General features: G+C 43.3%; 1 long non-coding RNA gene across 2 annotated transcripts; it reads right to left on the bottom strand.

Moving 5' to 3' along the window:
• Window positions 1-7,397: 7,397 nt before the first annotated feature.
• Window positions 7,398-13,572, bottom strand: LOC145421998 (uncharacterized). Of its 2 annotated transcripts, none has more exons than XR_013903363.1 (3): window positions 13,105-13,239; window positions 8,009-8,116; window positions 7,398-7,882 (listed from the first exon to the last, which is right to left on the bottom strand). It is a non-coding gene; the product is annotated as an uncharacterized LOC145421998 (long non-coding RNA). The 2 variants fall into 2 exon arrangements; XR_013903364.1 differs by lacking the exon at window positions 7,398-7,882 and adding an exon at window positions 13,435-13,572 and having other exon boundaries at window positions 7,939-8,116.
• Between the last annotated feature and the right edge of the window lie 8,462 nt (window positions 13,573-22,034).

Raw genomic sequence — 22,034 nt, 5'->3', positions numbered from 1 at the left:
CCTTTTCCCTCCCTTTTAGAAAGCATCCACTGTTAAGTGCCTTTGAATATCTGGCTTTTTGGCTTGGTATTTATGTACAGACATCAATTACGAGATCTTATCCTCTTTATTTTCTGAATAATTTGTCATTGTGCTTCATACACAGACAACAACTGTCTGCCCGTGCCAGGCAAGGTCAGGTTGCTTCAATTAAACGTACCATTAGTCAAAGAAAACCATTTGGCATGACAAACAAAGCATCGTACAGAGGGAGGGTTTAGTCGATAAGTTGGGAAAAAACAGCAAGAATGAAAGAAGGTTGAATGACTTTTCCTAGTCCTCTTTTATTCTTCCCTGAAAAGGGAGAGAAAGCTAAAGAGAGAGAGTACAGCTTAAAAAACACATTTCTGAAATATTAATACATGACATTCCTCAGCCAGATTCCCACTGCCATTATTGTCTGTGAAAGGGTGACATATTGTAGAGAGTGGGTGATGATGATATTCAGTGTGAAAACACACTTCCTGTGCACGCTCGCTGTCGTTTTGAATGAGGCAAGCCGAGAGGATGGCTGCCAGTCTGCTCCACACATTTCCACACGTTTTCCTACAAATTAAAAGTAAGCTCTGTGTGTGTGTGTGTGTGTGTGTGTGTGTGTGTGTGTGTGTGTGTGTGTGTGTGTGTGTGTGTGTGTGTGTGTGTGTGTGTGTGAGATAGTTTAAATTGATATATTTAATCATCAATTCTAAAATCATTATCTGAGAAATGTTCATCCCTTAAAGTCTTCTGTTGTGCTTTCCATAATTACTTTTGGGGAATGTCCAGGGAGCCTCAAACGCTGCTGGAACTTCAATTTTCAATTTTATTGGTTTAGAAAATTGTCGCCAGTGTTGCCTCACAGCTAGAAGGTTCAAATCTGCCATCTGGAGTTTGCATGTTCTCCTCGTGTGAGTACTGGCTTCCTCCGACTGATGACAGACAGGCAGGCAGACAGATAGATCAATGGATACACAAACTGCTTTTCATTATATTATTGCTCTCGGAACTACACATGAACCAGTTTCAGCAATATTAGTGCAGTTTGAGCAGAAAAGAAAATTGGTTGGCTGTTTGCTTAACTATTTGCATTCATTACTAAATATTTTTTAATCAGAACTTTTTGAGTCAATGTCATAAAAAATATCTTCAAAACAAACTTTGCCAATGGGAAAGAAATCGTGTTTTCCTCTGATCTCAAACTATTCAATTAACGATCACCAGAAGACCAATTTCAGTGAAATACCAAAATGAACTATCTGGTTTGAGGAACTTAGAGACAGCAATTTCTTATTCATCTCAGAACGAGAAAAAACAACAACATCTGGGGTACAACCAAGAGATCAGTGTCCACAAGCTTCGCTTTTCTTTAATTATTAACATTAATAATGGAATTTATAATGGAAGAGATAAAGCTCTTTCGTTAAATAGACTTTTGAACACAAAACATGGTGCATATTGAAATTCTCTAGACGAGTCTTGTGCATGTGTCAATTACCACAAACAGTCACTACAATAAGAGTGTTGTGTTGGGTGTGGATGTATTTTATCAAGCTGTGTTGTGCAGAGCTGAAGATGCTACAATTCTCTTTAGGAGTAACCAGGACTGACAGGATTTTAAATCGGTGCATCAGAGGGAGAGCTCAGGTTAAGCAGGGAGACTAAGTTAGAGAAGCCGTGCTGAAGTGGTTTGAACATGTGCAGAGAAGGGATTGTGGATACATATGAAGCGGACCCCTCTGACACGAATAAGGAGTTCAGCAAACAAACCTACCTATAACAGATAATATGATGTCACTGTGTTGGCCAGCAAGCACCTACCAATGGGGTAAAATGTCCATTTTTATTGTGCTTCTATAACAACTGAGAAAAGCATGTTATTATTTAACTACCCAAGACCACATCCTCATTTCCTGTAGATTTGGCAGCATTTCTAGTAGATAATGGCAGATGGAGTAAGGATTCATTGATGCTGCCGTTTTGGGAAGGCCTCAGCATGAAAATGAAAACAAACACCTTGTAGTGCAGAGAGCACAGGATATGTAGACGAGACCTGGAAGGAGAGCGTGAGCATTTTGAGTTTATTTTGTATTTTTGTATTATTTTGTATTGATTCATATAAATTATCTCCAATTTAAAATCATGACAATTACATCTAATTTGAATATTATGATAGTTTACGTCACATCACCTGGCAACCACCCAACAATGGACTAAAGTTACACTTATATAGCAAAGTAATTTGATTAATGTATTGAAAAAAACATGTTGGCTTCTAGATTTACTTCAGTATGTTTATAGTTAAGTTTATGCTTGGGTAGAAACACTATTGCAAGTATCAGACACACAAAGACTTCTTACACTTAGAAATTGTAATTTCTTTGTCTAACTTTAATGTGACATTTAATGTCACAGTTCATCTACTCAACTTTGTATTTTGAAGCTCGCAAAGTGTAAATGTGTCAGATTTTAACTGGCATGTGCTGCTTTGTTAAAACAAGTGGAACTCTAATAAATACAAAGTAATGTGACATTTGTTGCTGCTATAAACCACTGGTGTGATGGCAATCTACCATCCTGTTAGTTGAATTTACAGTGCTGTTACAGTCTTGAGCTTCAGCCCATTTCTTTATATTTTGTTAGGAAAATGGGAAATGGATGCAGTGATTTGTTGATCATTGGACAAATAGTGAATAAGGCAACAACAAAGTTTGTACATTTCTAACAATGTTGAAAGTCAATATTTAGTATAATCACTTATATTGATCAGCACAGCCTGAACTCTCTTAGGCAGCCATCTTACCATTACTTTTAGTGGTCTTCAGGAATAGCTCTCCAGACTTGTTGTTCATTCAAATATATGCAGTGGCTGATTTTTTTTGTCCCAGTCCAGACCTGAATCTGACAAGACAATACTCTTCTGGGTTCATAATCTCAACAGTTTTTTCTCTAACACAACTGGCTGAAATGCAGCCCCAAAAATGTCAAATTCGGAATCATCATTACATCAGACCTGTTTCCACTCATTTTCAGTGCAGGTCTTATATAATTTCTCAGCCTGTTCTCCCTGATTTCCTTCCTTAAGAATGGCTTCTTGACAGCCACACTTCCACTGAAACTATTTCTGATGAGGCTTCAGTGAACAGTAGATGACCTGAAGGACAGATGCATCTCTCAGGTCCTGTGAAGCTTTTTTGTTTGTTTGTTTGTTTTCTTCTTCTTTTGTACTCCAATCCATTTTCTTCAAATTAAAAAAAAACACTGTACACCATGTACATCATATCTCAACATCAGTATGTTGAGATATGATATTTCCTGTGTGAATGGATTACAACCCAAAATCCCAGTCTTGAACACACATGAAACTCTACACATATAAAGGCTAATTTATATCACGGAGCCCTGCTCTCAAGAACACTGTCTGTGACCAGTGTTGCCAACTCCTCAGTAAGGAAAATCACTATTGGCTGTCCTAAAAGTCGCTAGAAGTCGCTAAATGACATCATCACCTAATTTGCGTAATTGGCCATGCTAATGTAATTGTAACCTACGCTGTTGGAGAGAGAAATAACATCGTGGAAGAGACATAAAGTGAGCAAAAAACGTCCTAAATGCATTTAGAATTTATTTAGAACTACAAATTAAATTTCTTTTAGCAATTATTGTTTTTTAATGTCAATGACCGGCAAAAGTGACCCGAAATAGACACTCTAGTGTAGTTATTTTATGTGTGTGTGTGTTTATAAGTAGTTTTAAACCTTGTGATCCACAAAACAGCATAACAGTAAAAGAAGAACGGGAGCAGCGGCTTCGCTCATGCACTGTTCATTTGCAGTTTGGACGCGTAGGTGTGAACATCTCCTGCAGCTGGGGGAGGACTATCCTCCGCCCGTGAGCGCTTTAGCACGGGTGGGGTGCCCACGGCAGCACCGCTGCTTGTTGAGAGTAAGAGCAACACGCCCTTTCACGTCAAAAAGTCGTCATAAATAAGTCTCCAATAACACCAGAAAAAGTCGCCAGATTTGTCGCTAGTCGCTTTTTAGAAAAAAAAAGTCGCTAAGGGGTCTGAAAATTCGCTAAATATAGCAACAAAGTCGCTAAGTTGGCAACACTGTCTGTGACGCTGGATTTAAGAAATAAGTGCTTTAAGTTTAAGCTGAATTTGAATCACCAGACTGACAAGCTAAATAAGGAAAGATTATTTTATTTTATATAATTGACTATGTGCACGTTAGCATATGCTACTTCCGGTGCGGAAACTCCTGTGGGGAGCTTTGTTTCCGGTGTCCTATTCGCGCCTGGCAAATGAATGAATCAAGCGGCGATTTACATTTCTATAGATGTCTTGGGCATTTACACAATATATCTGTAAATGATGTTCATCGACTTGTCAATATTTTACCCCCCGCCTCAGAGCAAAAGAGAAAAGGGATTCAAATGTTATATTTAGAATAGAATAGAATTCAACTTTATTGTCATTGCACATGCACAGGTACAGGGCAACGAAATGCAATTTGCATCCATCCAGAAGTGCTTTAGTGATATAGATATATTACAATATATATTAGCAATAATATAGATATGTAAGTATATTACAGAAATGGGTCTATTTTGGTATGTTATAATGTACACGGTATTATGTTGTGAATATTCTATAACTATAAGTATGTACAGGCTGTAGTGAGTACAAGCTATGTACAGGATATGAACAGGATATAAATATGAAAAACTATACAGAATATGAAATAAATAACTTTACAGAAATCTGAGATTTAAAGCTATACAGAAATGGGAACTATGCAAGTTGTAAACAGTTGTAGGGTTAAAAATTATCGTATGTACAGAATGATTATCACAGAGCTATACAGTAGTGCAGTTAAGATAAGTGAGGGTGTGGATAATTTCTACAGAGGCTATATAAAGTGCTAGTGGTTGTGAGTGGTGGTTCAGTCCATGTTATTATTGTGTGTTTGAGGGTACAGTTGTCCATTGTGGGTGTGTGTGTAGGTGGTTGTGTGTGTGTGTATGTTCAGTCCATGTGTTAACGTGGGTCAGATGTCTGGAGGCAGAGTTCATGAGTCTGACAGCTGTGGGGAAGAAGCTGTTCCGGTACCTGGTGGTCTTAGTCCGGAGGCTCCTGTAGCGCCTCCCAGAGGGCAGGAGGGTGAAGAGTCCATGTGATGGGTGACTGGGGTCTCTGATGATTTTCCCAGCCCTTTTCAGACACCGCTTCCTGTAGATGTCTTTTATGGCAGGAAGTGGTGCTCCGGCGATGCGCTGGGCAGTTTTCACGACCCTCTGCAACGCCTTCCGGTCCGAGGCAGAGCAGTTCCCGTACCAGACTGTTATACAGTTGGTCAGGATGCTCTCGATGGTGCAGCGATAGAAGCTCAGAGTCCTCAAGAAGAAGAGGCGCTGGTGAGCCTTCTTGACCAGCTTGGAGCGGTTGGTCGTCCAGGTGAGATCCTCGGAGATGTGGACTCCCAGGAACTTGAAGCTGCTCACACGCTCCACAGCCGTCCCTTTAATGTGGATGGGTGGATGTGGGTCAGCATTCCTCCTGTAGTCCACGATGAGCTCCTTGGTCTTCTCGGTGTTAAGCAGCAGGTTGTTTCTGTCGCACCACTCAGCCAGACGATCCACCTCCTCCCTGTAGGCGGCCTCATCATTGTCACTGATGAGGCCAATCACCGTGGTGTCATCTGCAAACTTAATGATGGTGTTGGAACCATCAGCAGGTCTGCAGTCGTGGGTGAAGAGGGAGTAGAGGAAAGGGCTCATCACACAGCCTTGTGGTACACCGGTGTTCATTGTGATGGTAGATGAGCAGTGGTTATGTAGCCCAGATGAAAAATATCATACTTATTCTCTTTATATTAACTGTCCACATCAACAAGCGTCGTATTTCCTATGACCATTGAATGCACCTCTCAGTTCACCCCACGTGAGGGCACCTAGCTCAGCAACCAATCAGAGCCTACCCAGGCCGCATTGACCCTGTCAGCCAGGAAGTGAGGTGAAGGTGCATGATGCTCCCGGGTTTTTTCTCATCTCAGCAAGAGGAGTGGAGGCATCTACTACTCAAACCGAGAAATCCACGGACAAAAGAGAGGAAAACTCAGGATTGAGAGGAAGGAAAGCCAGCGTACTTACCTGCTGGAAGTCCGGAGTCGAGTGGCTGGATAAAGGAGAGAGGCAACGTCGGTAAGACGAGTGTTATTCTGATGGAAAAAACTTGTAGAGACTTACCGTCGCGATCATGCTAATGCTAGCTCGGTGTCTCACAGGCTAACCACTCACCTTTCATCCGGAGAGCTGCTGCAATTCCAACGCCAGTGTGTGTTGGGCTTTTGTGAAACGGAGCAACGGTGAGCAACATGTTCTTAGCTGCTCTAAAGCTAATTTTTGTCAGTTCACTGTGAGTTTAAAGTAATCTAGAGGGTAATTTTTAGTGCATTTCTCTCTCACGAATAGGCCTATAGTGTGGAGAAATTAAGCACACTGCTTTAATGCCTCTGAACTGAACTCACATGTATATTTTGTTGCTTATTTGCACATAGTTCTGAATTTGTTATGGTGTATTGTATTTTGAGTGTCAATGGTTACTTACCATAAGTATTGTTTAATTAATGTTTACATGAATAGAGAAATATTTGAGCAACTTAGATGTTTAGTTCTCATATTTGATATGCTTGAAAATTGAATGTTGTACAACAGAACTGTGAGATTTGATAAGATTTAAGATGTTGATGCAATGAATATGAGGTGATGCAATATTTTGATTTTGTATTTTAACCTTAAACAATGCATCTGAAACAGACTGATTAGAATGTACATTTTATGACCTGGATTATAGGTCAGGTTTTTTGGAGAGGACGGAAAAGTCCAAGGACCAGGACGATATTCTGGTTGTGATAGATGGCGAGCCAACCACTTTGAGGACGATCTACCCCAAAGAAGATACACACCACACACTCATACATTCCAGTTACATTCACAAGGACCTTTGAAGTTGGCTATCGCCAGCTTAACTCTAAATTCTTAAAGGGCCCCAACGAGTACTTTTATTTTGTTGAGTGTGCACACTATTTATTTTATTTTATACTTTATCTGTACAAATTGGACAAATACCTGTTATACTTTGTAACAATACAAGAGTGGCTACTCAAAAGTTAACATTGTGTCCAGGTCATTATTGCTGCTCAACACTTTGGCTCCATACGAATTTGGTGTCTTCTGATTCTGGCCAGGGTCTTATTACGAGCCCAAGTAATTATTGCGCTGTAATTCACCTTTATACCTTAAAGTTGGTTACAAAAGTGGCGAGTCAGCCAGGAGCCAATTGATTTGAGCATCAATATTGAGGCAATGACCCGCATGGATTTCATACAAAAGTCTGGTGTCAAAATACCTAATGCGGTTGTTGTCGCTGGGATAACACAGGTATCTGAGAAAGATGAACAGGTCATTGACTTTCTGAAACAGTATGGTAAAATCACAAGAGTCCTTTTTGTTGATGATTCACTGTCCAACTTCTACCAAAACCTGATCGTAGAATACTCTAGCAGTTCAGCCTTAGAAGGTTTAGAACCTCGTTTACCATACACATACACAGCACAAGCTGATCCCAGCGTTGTCTATGAAATTAAAACACTCAGTAGCATGTACACTACCACGGTTGGGAGTAATGTTACAAAAACCTACTTGGCGGAACTCAAGGAACTAGCCAAGCTGAGTGGCAAAGACTACGGTGAGGTGCTGAAGGAGATGATGTGTCAGATTGGGGAGGATGTTGAAGCCATGCGACCCACCACTGAAGAACCTTCTCCCACATATGTCGAGACCACTGTTGTATCTCCGCCCGCTTCTAAAGAGCGACAGTGTCACACCTCACATTCAGATGTTACACCAAGTGACACTGGTGCCACTGATGATGTTCCCCTCACTAATGGAAGGAGAGCAGCGTCCCTCTCAGTAAGTGACTTGAACCCACCTGACATTCAGAAGGTTGTGGTAGAGCATATCGTACGAAGGCAAGATGTTGTCCCACACATCCAGTCCCAGGTGAGACTCCGTTCCTTCTCCGGTAAGGTTCCCAGACCTAACAATGAAACTGATTATGACACATGGCGCACACAAATTGAACTGCTCCAAAATGATCCCAGCATGTCCCCCCTGCAAATATCCAGAAAGATCCATGAGAGCCTGCTCCCACCAGCAGCTGATATAGTTAAGAGTTTGCGGCCTGAGTCACCACCTGTGACTTATTTGCAGCTTCTAGATTCAGCCTTTGGCACTGTAGAAGATGGTGAGGAACTTTTCGCTCAATTCCTGAACACCCTTCAAGATCCAGGTGAGAAGTCATCCACTTACCTTCACCGGCTACAGCTAGCATTAAACAGAGCCACGAAGAGGGGGGGAGTCGCATGTGAAGAAGTGGACAAACATCTACTTAAACAGTTCTGCAGGGGATGTTGGGACAACGACCTACTCAGCGCCCTGCAACTTGAGCAAAAGAAGAGCAGCCCACCCCAATTCTCAGACCTGTTGTTAATGATTCGCTCTGAGGAAGATCGACAGCAAGCAAAAACTAACCGTATGAGAAAACACATTGGCACCACAAAGCAGAGAACTCAGTTACAGTTCCAGGGTGCACATGTTTGTGAACCAGAGGAGAAACATGGGAGTAGCATTGCTGCTATTGAGGATCTGCGAAAGCAGGTGGCGAGTCTGCAAAGTCAACTAACTACATTCATGTCACAGAAAAAAACAAAGTTTGCAAACAGCAAGGACCCTGCAGGGAAGCCGCAGAGTAAGATGTCAAAGCCACATGGTGTAGATGGACGTATGCAAAGACAGACTTCAAAGAGGCAAAGGGGCAGACCCAAGCCCTGGTATTGTTTCAACTGCGGTGAAGATGGACATATCGCCCCATGCTGTGTTGACCCCGCTAACCCCAACCTAGTAGCAGAAAAAAAGAAGCAGTTGGAGGAGAAACAACGCCAGTGGGAAGCGCGAGATTGTACAGATTCACCTTTAAACATCTAACAGTTCCTGTTGTGGGACAAACAGGAGCTGAGGAGAGTCAACAACGTCCCTCAGACGTAAACAATGGTGACAAAATCACAGCTGAGGTTAACAAAGTAAGTACCCCAGCAAAGACTGTCAAAGCACAAACATGTTCTGGCTTAAACCATTCAGAGCAGAACCAATCTTTCCAACTCCCTAAACAGTTGATTGGTACCAGAAGTACAGCTCAAGTGACTGTGAGAGGTGAAGAAGTCAACTGTCTTCTTGACTCAGGCTCCCAAGTTACCACTGTTCCTGAGTCATTTTACCAGCAGCACCTTTCAGAGCAAAAGATCAAGCCACTACATGACCTCTTAGAAGTGGAAGGTGCTAATGGCCAGCTAGTGCCTTACTTTGGCTATATAGAAATGACCATAACTTTTCCAAAGGACTTTATAGGTGTTCCAGTAGATGTAAACACACTTGCTTTAATCGTCCCTGACACTTCACAATCCCTCATGCTCATAGGCACAAACACCCTAGATGTACTGTTCGACATCTACTCAGAGACTGACTTAGCCAATCGTCAACCCCTCCCACATGGCTACAAAGTAGTCTTCAAAATCATTGAGTTGAGACGGAAGCAGACAAGTGACACCCATCAGGGGGTAGTGAAGCTACTTGGCAAGATGCCTCAAGTCATTCCAGCTGGTTCAACTGTAGTGGTGGAGGGAGTCGCCCTTGGCGAGGGCCTTCAGGATGAAAAATCAGTTGTAATTGAGTACCCATCATCGTCCCCCTTGCCCGGTGGCCTGCTACTTAAAGCCGGTCTGGTGGACTTTCCCCAGCGGCGGCCCCACAAGTTGCCAGTTGTTATAAGCAACGAGTCTGACCACGACATTGTCATCCCTGCCAAGTGTACTATTGCAGAGGTTAGTGCTTATCAGACCATCCTATTAAAGGAACACAACAAGACCAAACAGTCAGAACTATCCCAGAGAACTCCAGAGACTCCGTCTTTCCAAGAGCCCACCATAACCTTCAATTTTGGTGACTCCCCAGTTCCATTGGAATGGAAACAGCGCATCACTCAGCAGCTCAGCGGCATGCCTGAGGTGTTTGCACAGCACGACCTGGATTTTGGCCGGACGGACCAGGTGCGACATCATATAAAACTTTCGGATGGCACGCCTTTCAAACTACGTGCCCGGCCAATCCACCCACGGGACATTGAGGCTGTCCGGAAGCACATTCAGGAACTCCTTGATGCAGGAGTTATTAGAGAGTCAGAGTCCCCATTTGCGTCACCCATAGTGGTAGTCCGGAAAAAGAACGGCCAAGTCCGGTTGTGCATCGATTATAGGCGTCTAAACCTTCAGACTATAAAAGATGCGTACAGCCTTCCGAAGCTAGAGGACACATTCTCAGCCCTCAATGGTTCACAGTGGTTCTCTGTTCTTGATCTAAAATCAGGGTACTACCAGATCGAGGTCGAAGAAGCAGACAAACCGAAGACGGCCTTTGTGTGCCCTCTCGGCTTCTGGGAGTTCAACAGAATGCCTCAGGGTGTAACGAACGCCCCCAGCACGTTCCAGCGGTTAATGGAGCGGTGCATGGGGGATATGCATTTGAAGGATGCATTGGTCTTTCTTGATGACGTGATAGTATTCTCCCGAACCCTTGAGGAACACGAAGAAAGACTCATGAAAGTGCTCACTCGTCTAAAAGAGTTTGGGTTAAAGCTGTCACCAGAGAAATGTGTCTTCTTCCAGACTTCAGTCCGTTATCTGGGACATGTGGTCTCCAGAAATGGAGTTCGGACTGACCCTGAGAAGATTTCGGCCCTTAAAACATGGCCTGTCCCACAGACCCTGCGAGAGTTAAAGTCGTTCCTTGGTTTTGCTGGGTATTATAGAAGGTTCGTTAAGGGGTATTCCAGCATTGTGAAACCTCTCCACAACTTAACTTCGGGGTACCCACCTAGCCACAAGAAATCGAAAGTAAACGCAAGACAAAGTGCACATCAGTACCATGACCCAAAAGACCCTTTCGGAGGTCGCTGGACGCCAGCTTGCCAGGAAGCCTTCGAGTCAGTCATCCAAAGTCTCACCACTGCCCCTGTACTTGCCTTCGCTGACCCCCAGAAACCCTATATACTGCACACCGACGCCAGTACCACCGGGCTTGGTGCTGTATTGTATCAGGAGCAAGAGGGACAACTTAGAGTCATAGGCTATGCAAGTAGAGGGCTGTCACGGAGCGAAAATCGCTATCCAGCGCACAAGTTGGAGTTTCTGGCGCTCAAGTGGTCAGTTACAGAAAAGTTCAGCGACTATCTCTACGGCAACCACTTCACTGTTGTAACGGATAGTAATCCGCTGACTTACATTCTGACTTCAGCAAAACTTGACGCAACTAGCTATAGGTGGCTAGCAGCACTGTCCACATTCTCTTTCAAACTCCTCTATCGTCCAGGGAAGCAGAATGGAGATGCGGATGGATTATCACGCAGACCACACGGAGGGCTAGCGGACGACCTGAAATCACAAAAAGAGATTGAACGCATACAACAGTTCACTCAAGATCACCTTTGTGATCCAGACAACATCAATGCTGTAAATCAGTCTGTGGTGAAAGCAATCTGTGAGAGGCAGTTCACCTACAGCGTCAGTCCTGACAACGAAAGAGAGGCAGATGCAGATTGTGTTGCCTTGGTGGAGGTGCTTGCTGTGTCTCCTAGTGCTGTACCTGATAGCTATGGGCAAGAGGAACAGTTTGGAGGTCTGCCAACCATTCCCCATCTAACTGAGGCAGAGCTGGCAGACGAGCAAAGAGCCGATCAGTGTATAAAGCATGTTATTTCTCAGATCGAATATGGGGACACACCACCTCCAACCGTGCGCACACAGTTCCCTGAGCTTCCACTGCTCCTCCGAGAGCTTAACCGTCTTGAGCTCCGCAACAATGTCTTGTACCGGCGACGCCAAGAGAGGTCCCAGAAAACCTACCAGCTTGTACTTCCAGCTGAGCTTCGCAACACAGTTCTCACCAGCCTGCATGACCATATGGGTCACATGGGAGTCGACCGTACACTGGACCTTGTAAGGTCAAGATTTTATTGGCCAAGGATGGCTTTGGACGTGGAAAGGAAAGTGAAGACGTGTGGCAGGTGCGTGCGGAGGAAGGCACGGCCTGAAAGAGCGGCCCCCTTGGTCAACATTAATACGACACGACCTCTTGAACTCTTGTGCATGGACTTCTTGTCCCTGGAAGCTGACAGGAGTGGAACCAAAGATATATTGGTGATCACGGACCACTTCACTAAATTTGCAGTTGCTATCCCAACACCTAATCAAAAGGCCCGCACAGTGGCAAGGTGTCTGTGGGAGAACTTTATGGTACACTATGGCATCCCAGAAAAATTGCATAGTGACCAGGGTCCAGATTTCGAGTCCCGCACAATCAAGGAGCTCTGTCAGGTGGCTGGTATCCACAAGGTGAGGACAACCCCATACCATCCTAGGGGCAATCCTGTGGAACGATTTAATCGTACCTTGCTTGATATGTTGGGAACTCTCCGTGATCAAGATAAGTCCTGTTGGCGTGACCATGTAAGACCCCTGGTCCACGCTTATAACTGCACCAGGAATGAAGTGACTGGTTTCTCCCCGTACGAACTGATGTTCGGACGCCAACCTCGGTTGCCAGTTGACCTTGCATTCAACCTGCCAGTGCAAGAGGAACAACACTCATCTCACTCTGAATATGTGCAAAAACTCAAGTCACGTCTCAAAGAAAGCTACAAGTTAGCTATGGACAAGGCTGCAAAGATGGCTCACAAGAACAAAATGAGGTTTGACAGACATGTAACTGCATCAGACTTGGAAGCTGGAGATCGGGTATTGGTCAGGAATGTCCGTATCCGGGGCAAACATAAGATTTCAGACAAGTGGGAACACACTGTGCATGTAGTGGTGAGAAGGGCAGGCAACCTCCCAGTATATACAGTTAAGCCTGAAAACAAAGATGGTCCCCTAAGGACACTACACCGGGATCTGTTGCTACCATGTGGCTACCTACCTGTGGAGGAAAGCAGTGAGCATGTACAGAAGCCAGTGTCACGCAGGCCAAGAACCCGTGCAAATCCAGCGCTAGAGGAAGAGAACTCCTCAGACGAAGAAGATGATTTGCTCATTCCTGTTTGGTTGAGTTCCCCTGTCCACACAGTGAGTGAGAGTCCTGTAAATGTTCCTGATATTGACAACCGACCTGTTTTTGACAGCCAATCTGATTTTGGCAACATACCTGATATGCCTAACAGTACTACAGATGATACTGAGTACTTATCTACCAATGGAGTCACACCGACCGAACAAGTGGATGAAATAACCTTAACTGAAACTGACTCACCTGTTGATGACCCAGACGTCCAAGAAAGGCAACTTCCATTTCAGGAGGCTGGCACCAGAGGTGCGAATTCTGAGGAGAGAGTGGAGGAGATAGTCCCAGTGGATACAAGGGAAAACATGGATACAAATGATTCTGTAAGGAGATCTGAGAGAAACCGTCGTCCGCCACGACGGCTTGACTATACGGAGCTAGGCAATCCTCTGATCACTGCAGCAAAATCATTCTTGCAAGGACTGTCTTCAGCTTGGGCCGATGTCATCAGTGATGGTGAAGAGCCTGCTTCGCCCTCTTCCTTGACCCGTCAAATAATCATCATTTAACTGTCTACCATGCACAGGGACGTGCATGAGTTCAGGAGGGGAGGGTGTAGCCCAGATGAAAAATATCATACTTATTCTCTTTATATTAACTGTCCACATCAACAAGCGTCGTATTTCCTATGACCATTGAATGCACCTCTCAGTTCACCCCACGTGAGGGCACCTAGCTCAGCAACCAATCAGAGCCTACCCAGGCCGCATTGACCCTGTCAGCCAGGAAGTGAGGTGAAGGTGCATGATGCTCCCGGGTTTTTTCTCATCTCAGCAAGAGGAGTGGAGGCATCTACTACTCAAACCGAGAAATCCACGGACAAAAGAGAGGAAAACTCAGGATTGAGAGGAAGGAAAGCCAGCGTACTTACCTGCTGGAAGTCCGGAGTCGAGTGGCTGGATAAAGGAGAGAGGCAACGTCGGTAAGACGAGTGTTATTCTGATGGAAAAAACTTGTAGAGACTTACCGTCGCGATCATGCTAATGCTAGCTCGGTGTCTCACAGGCTAACCACTCACCTTTCATCCGGAGAGCTGCTGCAATTCCAACGCCAGTGTGTGTTGGGCTTTTGTGAAACGGAGCAACGGTGAGCAACATGTTCTTAGCTGCTCTAAAGCTAATTTTTGTCAGTTCACTGTGAGTTTAAAGTAATCTAGAGGGTAATTTTTAGTGCATTTCTCTCTCACGAATAGGCCTATAGTGTGGAGAAATTAAGCACACTGCTTTAATGCCTCTGAACTGAACTCACATGTATATTTTGTTGCTTATTTGCACATAGTTCTGAATTTGTTATGGTGTATTGTATTTTGAGTGTCAATGGTTACTTACCATAAGTATTGTTTAATTAATGTTTACATGAATAGAGAAATATTTGAGCAACTTAGATGTTTAGTTCTCATATTTGATATGCTTGAAAATTGAATGTTGTACAACAGAACTGTGAGATTTGATAAGATTTAAGATGTTGATGCAATGAATATGAGGTGATGCAATATTTTGATTTTGTATTTTAACCTTAAACAATGCATCTGAAACAGACTGATTAGAATGTACATTTTATGACCTGGATTATAGGTCAGGTTTTTTGGAGAGGACGGAAAAGTCCAAGGACCAGGACGATATTCTGGTTGTGATAGATGGCGAGCCAACCACTTTGAGGACGATCTACCCCAAAGAAGATACACACCACACACTCATACATTCCAGTTACATTCACAAGGACCTTTGAAGTTGGCTATCGCCAGCTTAACTCTAAATTCTTAAAGGGCCCCAACGAGTACTTTTATTTTGTTGAGTGTGCACACTATTTATTTTATTTTATACTTTATCTGTACAAATTGGACAAATACCTGTTATACTTTGTAACAATACAAGAGTGGCTACTCAAAAGTTAACATTGTGTCCAGGTCATTATTGCTGCTCAACACTTTGGCTCCATACGAATTTGGTGTCTTCTGATTCTGGCCAGGGTCTTATTACGAGCCCAAGTAATTATTGCGCTGTAATTCACCTTTATACCTTAAAGTTGGTTACAAAAGTGGCGAGCCAGCCAGGAGCCAATTGATTTGAGCATCAATATTGAGGCAATGACCCGCATGGATTTCATACAAAAGTCTGGTGTCAAAATACCTAATGCGGTTGTTGTCGCTGGGATAACAGGTATCTGAGAAAGATGAACAGGTCATTGACTTTCTGAAACAGTATGGTAAAATCACAAGAGTCCTTTTTGTTGATGATTCACTGTCCAACTTCTACCAAAACCTGATCGTAGAATACTCTAGCAGTTCAGCCTTAGAAGGTTTAGAACCTCGTTTACCATACACATACACAGCACAAGCTGATCCCAGCGTTGTCTATGAAATTAAAACACTCAGTAGCATGTACACTACCACGGTTGGGAGTAATGTTACAAAAACCTACTTGGCGGAACTCAAGGAACTAGCCAAGCTGAGTGGCAAAGACTACGGTGAGGTGCTGAAGGAGATGATGTGTCAGATTGGGGAGGATGTTGAAGCCATGCGACCCACCACTGAAGAACCTTCTCCCACATATGTCGAGACCACTGTTGTATCTCCGCCCGCTTCTAAAGAGCGACAGTGTCACACCTCACATTCAGATGTTACACCAAGTGACACTGGTGCCACTGATGATGTTCCCCTCACTAATGGAAGGAGAGCAGCGTCCCTCTCAGTAAGTGACTTGAACCCACCTGACATTCAGAAGGTTGTGGTAGAGCATATCGTACGAAGGCAAGATGTTGTCCCACACATCCAGTCCCAGGTGAGACTCCGTACAGTTATCCAGCCGGACATGTTGGGGGCGGTTGGTCAGGAAGTCCAGTAACCATTTGCAGATGAGGGAACTGATGCCCAGGTCTGTCAGTTTCCTGATGAGTTGTGAGGGGTGGATTGTATTGAATGCTGAACTGAAGTCTATAAACAGCATTCTGGCGTAGGTGTTGTTGTTGTCCAGGTGTGAGAGGACAGAGTGCATTGCGATGGAGACTGCATCCTCTGTGCTCCTGTTCTGGCGGTATGCGAATTGGTGGGGGTCCAGGGTGGGGGGGAGACAGGATTTGAAGTGTGCTAGGACCAGCTGCTCTAAGCACTTAGTGATGATGGGGGTGAGTGCTACTGGGCGGTAGTCATTGAGGCAAGATGGGTTGGAGTTTTTGGGTATTGGGACGATGGAGGTGGATTTGAAGCAGGCCGGTACCACAGCGTGGGCCAAGGACAGATTGAATATGTCTGTGAGCACTCCTGCAAGCTCCCCAGAACACGCTCTGAGAACACGCCCGGGGATGCCATCGGGACCTGCAGCCTTGTGGACATTGATCCTGCTCAGCACCGCTCCTACATCGGTGGGGGAGAGAGTCAGAGGTTGGTGGTCTGGCGTCACGTCTGCTTTTGTTGTGATTGTGGGGTTCCCTCGCTCAAAACGAGCATAAAAGTTGTTGAGCTCGTTGAGGAAGGAGAGATTTCTCAGCTGTCCCTCGTTTATCGCGGGTGTTATGTTCTAAAAATAACCAGCGATAGGTGAAATCAAGTAGCCAATTTTATTTTTTGACGGTGCAAAACGTTTCGTGGACATCGTGGACATACAGTACTGCACTTCAGAGTCACATTGCTAGAGATCGATGCAGCGATTCTGTACTGTACAGGAGAGACGTCACGGAGGAGATCGTCTGCAGCGATCAGGACGCAGGACACAATGTGACGTAAAAAAAAAGCATGCAAACTTGCACTAAAAAATCCGCAAAACAGCGAGGTGAAAGGTGAACCGCGTTATAGCGAGGGACCGCTGTAATTTTGAAGGTAAGTCACAACATACCCTTCGTAAATACTAATGTATAGAAACCATTACCAGCAATCATTAATTTTTTGTGTGGCTTTTTTCACGGTTTGTTAACATGCTGTGTAGGTGTGTACTTGACTAGCTGATATCGACATAACGGGGGAAACATCTGGTTTGACTATTCTTCACCTGTAGTTTGAATGCTGAACATTTGCCTGTTTAAATCATAAGACCAGTCATTATACAGAGATACTTCTGAATGTGGACGATGTGTCTTCTGCATGCAGTAATGCAGTTCTGCTTGTGTTGAGTGATGTAAACAACTGATCGATCTAAACACTTTAAACGTCAAAATTGATCATTAGATTTTTTATGACACAACAATGGTGAGAGTTCCCACCTTCTGCTCTTTGTAACTTAACGCAATCTTTCCGTTTTCGAGTTTTGGACATGATTTTGGAGTGTATCTTCGCAGTAGCGATTGACCGCAAAGTAAAGCTACCGGAAATGCACAACCCCACATCTGGTCTCAAACCAGGAAGTTAGCATTTTCTCGTGCACATAGTCAATAGCACTGATCACAGTATAGCCGGACAGGAGAGAAAAAATCAGATGCTGCCTTAAGCTTGTCTGTCATGATCTGGGTGAGTCTGAGTAACTTTCCACAGCATTGGCTCTCCTCTCCTGGGTGGAGCCCTCCTCACTCCTCCTTGCTCCTCACCTGTTGGCAATTACTCCAGCAGTATTTATGACCAGCGCTCACAATGAACCTTCACCAGATTGCCTGCTTACCATAGGCAGTCCTCGGCCTCACATTCTTTCTTGTCCTCCTCAGCGTGTTTTGCTTAACCCTCTTCACCTGTTCCCTAGTCGGCACCTGGATATATCTTCCAACTCTCGCCACAGTCAAGCCTCGGGATTCTGGTCTGTTGCTGCTGGTAAAACTCAATCTTGCAAAGTGCCATCCTCACCTGCCTTCCTCCCTGCGCACCCACATCACACTCTGTATTCACTCGGATGTAGTTCACCTCCTCCTCAAGCTAATCTCTACCTGCAGCCACGTAAGACATCTTAGTTGTTAAACTTGGATTTATTCACAACGCTGCGGACCATTCTGATTATTATCTCCTTTGTTCCAGTGTCCCTGGTTTGCTATAGTTTCCATCTGCCCATTCCTCCCCCTGCTGTTCCTGTGACCTGACTCAGCTTATATTCTGGCCTTAGCTCTGCACTTCTCATAATACCTAGCTATTGCTCGCTGTTGAATTTAGTTGCTATTATAATAATATTAGTTGCTGTTATTCTCTGCCAAGAAATAAATAGTAAAATAAATTTATGTTCAAAGTCACAAAGCCTCCGGTTTTTGGTTCTGTGCTTGAATCCATTCCTTTTCACGGGTCATTGAGCCCTGACTCTGTCCATCTGATGAACAACCTGTTACCTGACTCAAACGGGCTCTCCTCTACAAAGTCCTCTTTTATAAAGTGCTTTACAAACCCAAACACTACTGCTAACAGACGGATTTTCCAATTTGAGTGCAGCTAGCCAAATGACGAACAGCCAGCTAAAGAGACAAACAGTGAAAATGGACAGTATATCCGTGGTTTAACATCAAACTCATTGTTGCAGCACAAAGTGACCCCCTTAAACTGATTTGTAGTTTTAGTGTACTTATGAGTTATCAGTTCTGGCACTAGTTAGCTAACAAGTCTATTAGCCACAATCAACCAACCAACCACATGACATCACGTCCCGTGCTGACAGAGGATGGCGCTAAACATGTTTTTACAACTTTAAGCACTGATTTCTTAAATCCAGCTGCACAGACAGACTTACAGAAGGCTCCATGATGTGAATAAGTCATTTCATGTCCTGTTTAATTTTAAATAGATATAGAAATTAACGTTTGCTAAGTCCTTCTTTACCTACTATTGGAATCTTTTTATAACATTTTTCAATGAAAATAGGCACTGACTTACAAAACAGATGGTTGCTGTTAAATAGTAAATACTTAATTTTCAACTGACAGCTCACTGTTATGACATTATAATCAACATGCATGAAGAAACAACTGAAAGTTGCTGGAAGACATACTCGGATATACGGGTGATTGTTGTTGCATCTAACCGTAATTAGTCATAAAAGTAATATAAACCAACCTTAATACACTAAATGGGATAGAAGAGATAGAAATGAAAATCAAAGGCATGTGAAGCTCATTACTCACTGTCACAGCGCGAGTGACAGCTACATCCGCCCTAAAAATGTACACTGTGAGCCATTTATAAATAACAGTGATAGGAACTCAAAATTGATGTCCCACGTGATGTCAAATCCCTCCCACCATCCCTGCCATGTTTCTTTTCTCTCAACAGCTGGTGCAGATGCAGCAGAAGATCCCATGTGCAAATACGTCAACATAATAACCTTTTTTTTAAGCTGTCTTCTCCCAGAAAACACACATACCTGTGATGAGCTCCCTTGTCCACCTGTCACCAACTGGCGCGTAATCCTTCCTGGGAGCATCTTCCATTCAAGGTTATTTTAATTGGTTGCTGGTCTCCCCGGAGAAGGAGCTGTGTCTAACAGAAGACTCTGTAATGGTTTGCCATGGGAGCTGTGCATTAAACATACAGTCCAAGTCACCAAGGAATACTTGAGCACATGCAGTACCATCCCATATGGATGCCGGCTCTTTGGGTATCATCAAGTAAATGTGCCACATTACCTGAGGCCACAATAATTAATCTGTTGATGTTTTGCTATTTTTACATCTTTAGGCTTCGGTCACAAATATTCAGAGAATTGATGGAGTGACCTTGAATTGGATTTTGGGTATCAAAGTACATTGACAGAGGTGGGACCAAGTCATTGTTTTGCAAGTCTCAAGTAAGTCTCAAGTCTTTATCCTCAAGTCTCAAGTCAAGTCTCAAGTAATGTCAGGCAAGTCAGAGTCGAGTCTCAAGTCACTGGTGTAAAAGTCCGAGTCAAGTCACAAGTCTGAAATTTTGAATTTCAAGTCCTTTCGAGTCTTTAAAAAAAACGAAAAAAAGCATGTTGCAGTTATGCTAAATGTAAATATTAGACCATGTAATTTTTAAATCTGTGTTTTTCTCAACACATGACAAAATAGTGAACTTAGAAAATATACACAAATTGTGAAATTGCACCTCTTTAAAATGCAGCTCAATTAAACCTAGCTCCAAGAATAATTTTCACCGACAGTTCTGAGATAAGCTGCATGTTATTCTTGGATGCGGTTGTAGGACCGGCTTTAAAATCGCATGACAAAAATATCATACATATTAAAAAAAACTGCATCACCAACGTAGCCTGGAAAACATTTGCTAGTTAGATGAAGTCAGCTATCTCATTGTAGCATATTTATATGCATATTTAAAATCATACGGTTCTTGGAGTGAGTGCATACACTCATGAAGTTTAGTAACTTCAGGTCACTGCAACAAGCCCAGGTACAGTTTACCGACGGATGGGTACAGGACCTTGAAATGCACCGTGTAGAACGAAAGACCATCGTACGTATCATAAGTTTACCAGTCTCACAAATCGTCTTCATAAATACACATTCGTTAACCGTTTATTAATAGGACCTTTGAGCTCAACGGTAATTAATTAGTAGTGGAAATAATTTCTGGTAGCATCACAGAAATGTAGCAGTGACAATAATATTGTATGCTGTAATCGTACTGGGCAATTAGTGATACAAAAACCTGTTTTACCCTGTGAATAAAAGTATATGTTTTTGTCAATGTACCATAATAACAGAAGCGAAACGCAATATTGTGTCAGGACAATTCACTATTTATGCACAATAAATAAAGGAGCATAGCGCGACAATTTCTGTTCAGCGCCAGACTTGCTTGTAACCTATATCACCAATTATGTTATGAAAATGACGCATTAACTTCAACAGCAGACTGACCTTTGTGGAAATGCTTGAGCAGACTAACCTGTGAGCTGGAGTGTTCTGGGACGTTATATTTTGTCTTTGAATGGCTGCAATCCAGGCCACCTCTTTGTTACTTTGGAAACATGGCTCGAACAATTTCTCTTCAACGACGTAATCCGATAACAACCGATCTCTTTACCCGTCGGCTTCCCGTGGCTATCATGCGACCGGCTATTGCAGTTAATACAACAGCTTCTTGACATTTTTGTGTTTCTTTTTATCGCTGTGTGACTGATTTCAATTGAAAGCCTGCGTGCGCTAGTACCTCTTGCCACGAGTTCCCAGAATCCTTTGCGGTTCTACCCGTGAATGACGTCACATTTTCAATCTCTATATAATATGCATGTTAAATTTTATATTTGGGGTAAAATATCAAGTCTTTTCAAGTAAACCGGTTCAAGTCCAATTCAAGTCCCAAGTCATTGGTGTAAAAGTCCAAGTCAAGTCACAAGTCTTAGAACATTTTTTCAAGTCAAGTCTAAAGTCATAAAATTAATGACTCGAGTCACATGACTTGGACTCGAGTCTGACTCGAGTCCAAGTCATGTGACTCGAGTCCACACCTCTGTACATTGATTGTTGTTCTTGTTTTTTAAGCACTTACTGGCTGGAGAATGAGATTACACTCATTCAGTTATCTGTTTTTATATCAGTGTGAAGTTATCCAGACTTTAGCCTAGCCTAGACACATCCCTATGTTGTAATTTCTATATATTTCACTATAATTCTGCCTTACATACTTTGCATTTCCTTATTTCATGCAAAAGGTCTGGTGGATATATCTGGAATGCTAAGTATAGAAACTTGCTGTAGGGGTAACTGATTTGAAGGCAAAAAAACAGTGGAGTCGCATGCATATCTGAGACTCATACAAAAATGAGCAAAACCTATTCATGTGGTACAGAAACCTTGAGAGAGACTGACCTGACTATTGTAGCTGACGGGTAACTCATTGTTACCAAAGACCACCTTTTGTATATTCATGGTCCTGACCCATTCTTGTGCATCAGACACCACACAGCTAT

The sequence above is a fragment of the Astatotilapia calliptera genome, chromosome 18 (genome assembly GCF_964374335.1).
Source record: "Astatotilapia calliptera chromosome 18, fAstCal68.1, whole genome shotgun sequence".
NCBI lineage: Eukaryota > Metazoa > Chordata > Actinopteri > Cichliformes > Cichlidae > Astatotilapia > Astatotilapia calliptera.
Note: the sequence above shows the minus strand (reverse complement) of the source record. Positions and strands in the feature narration are given on the sequence as shown.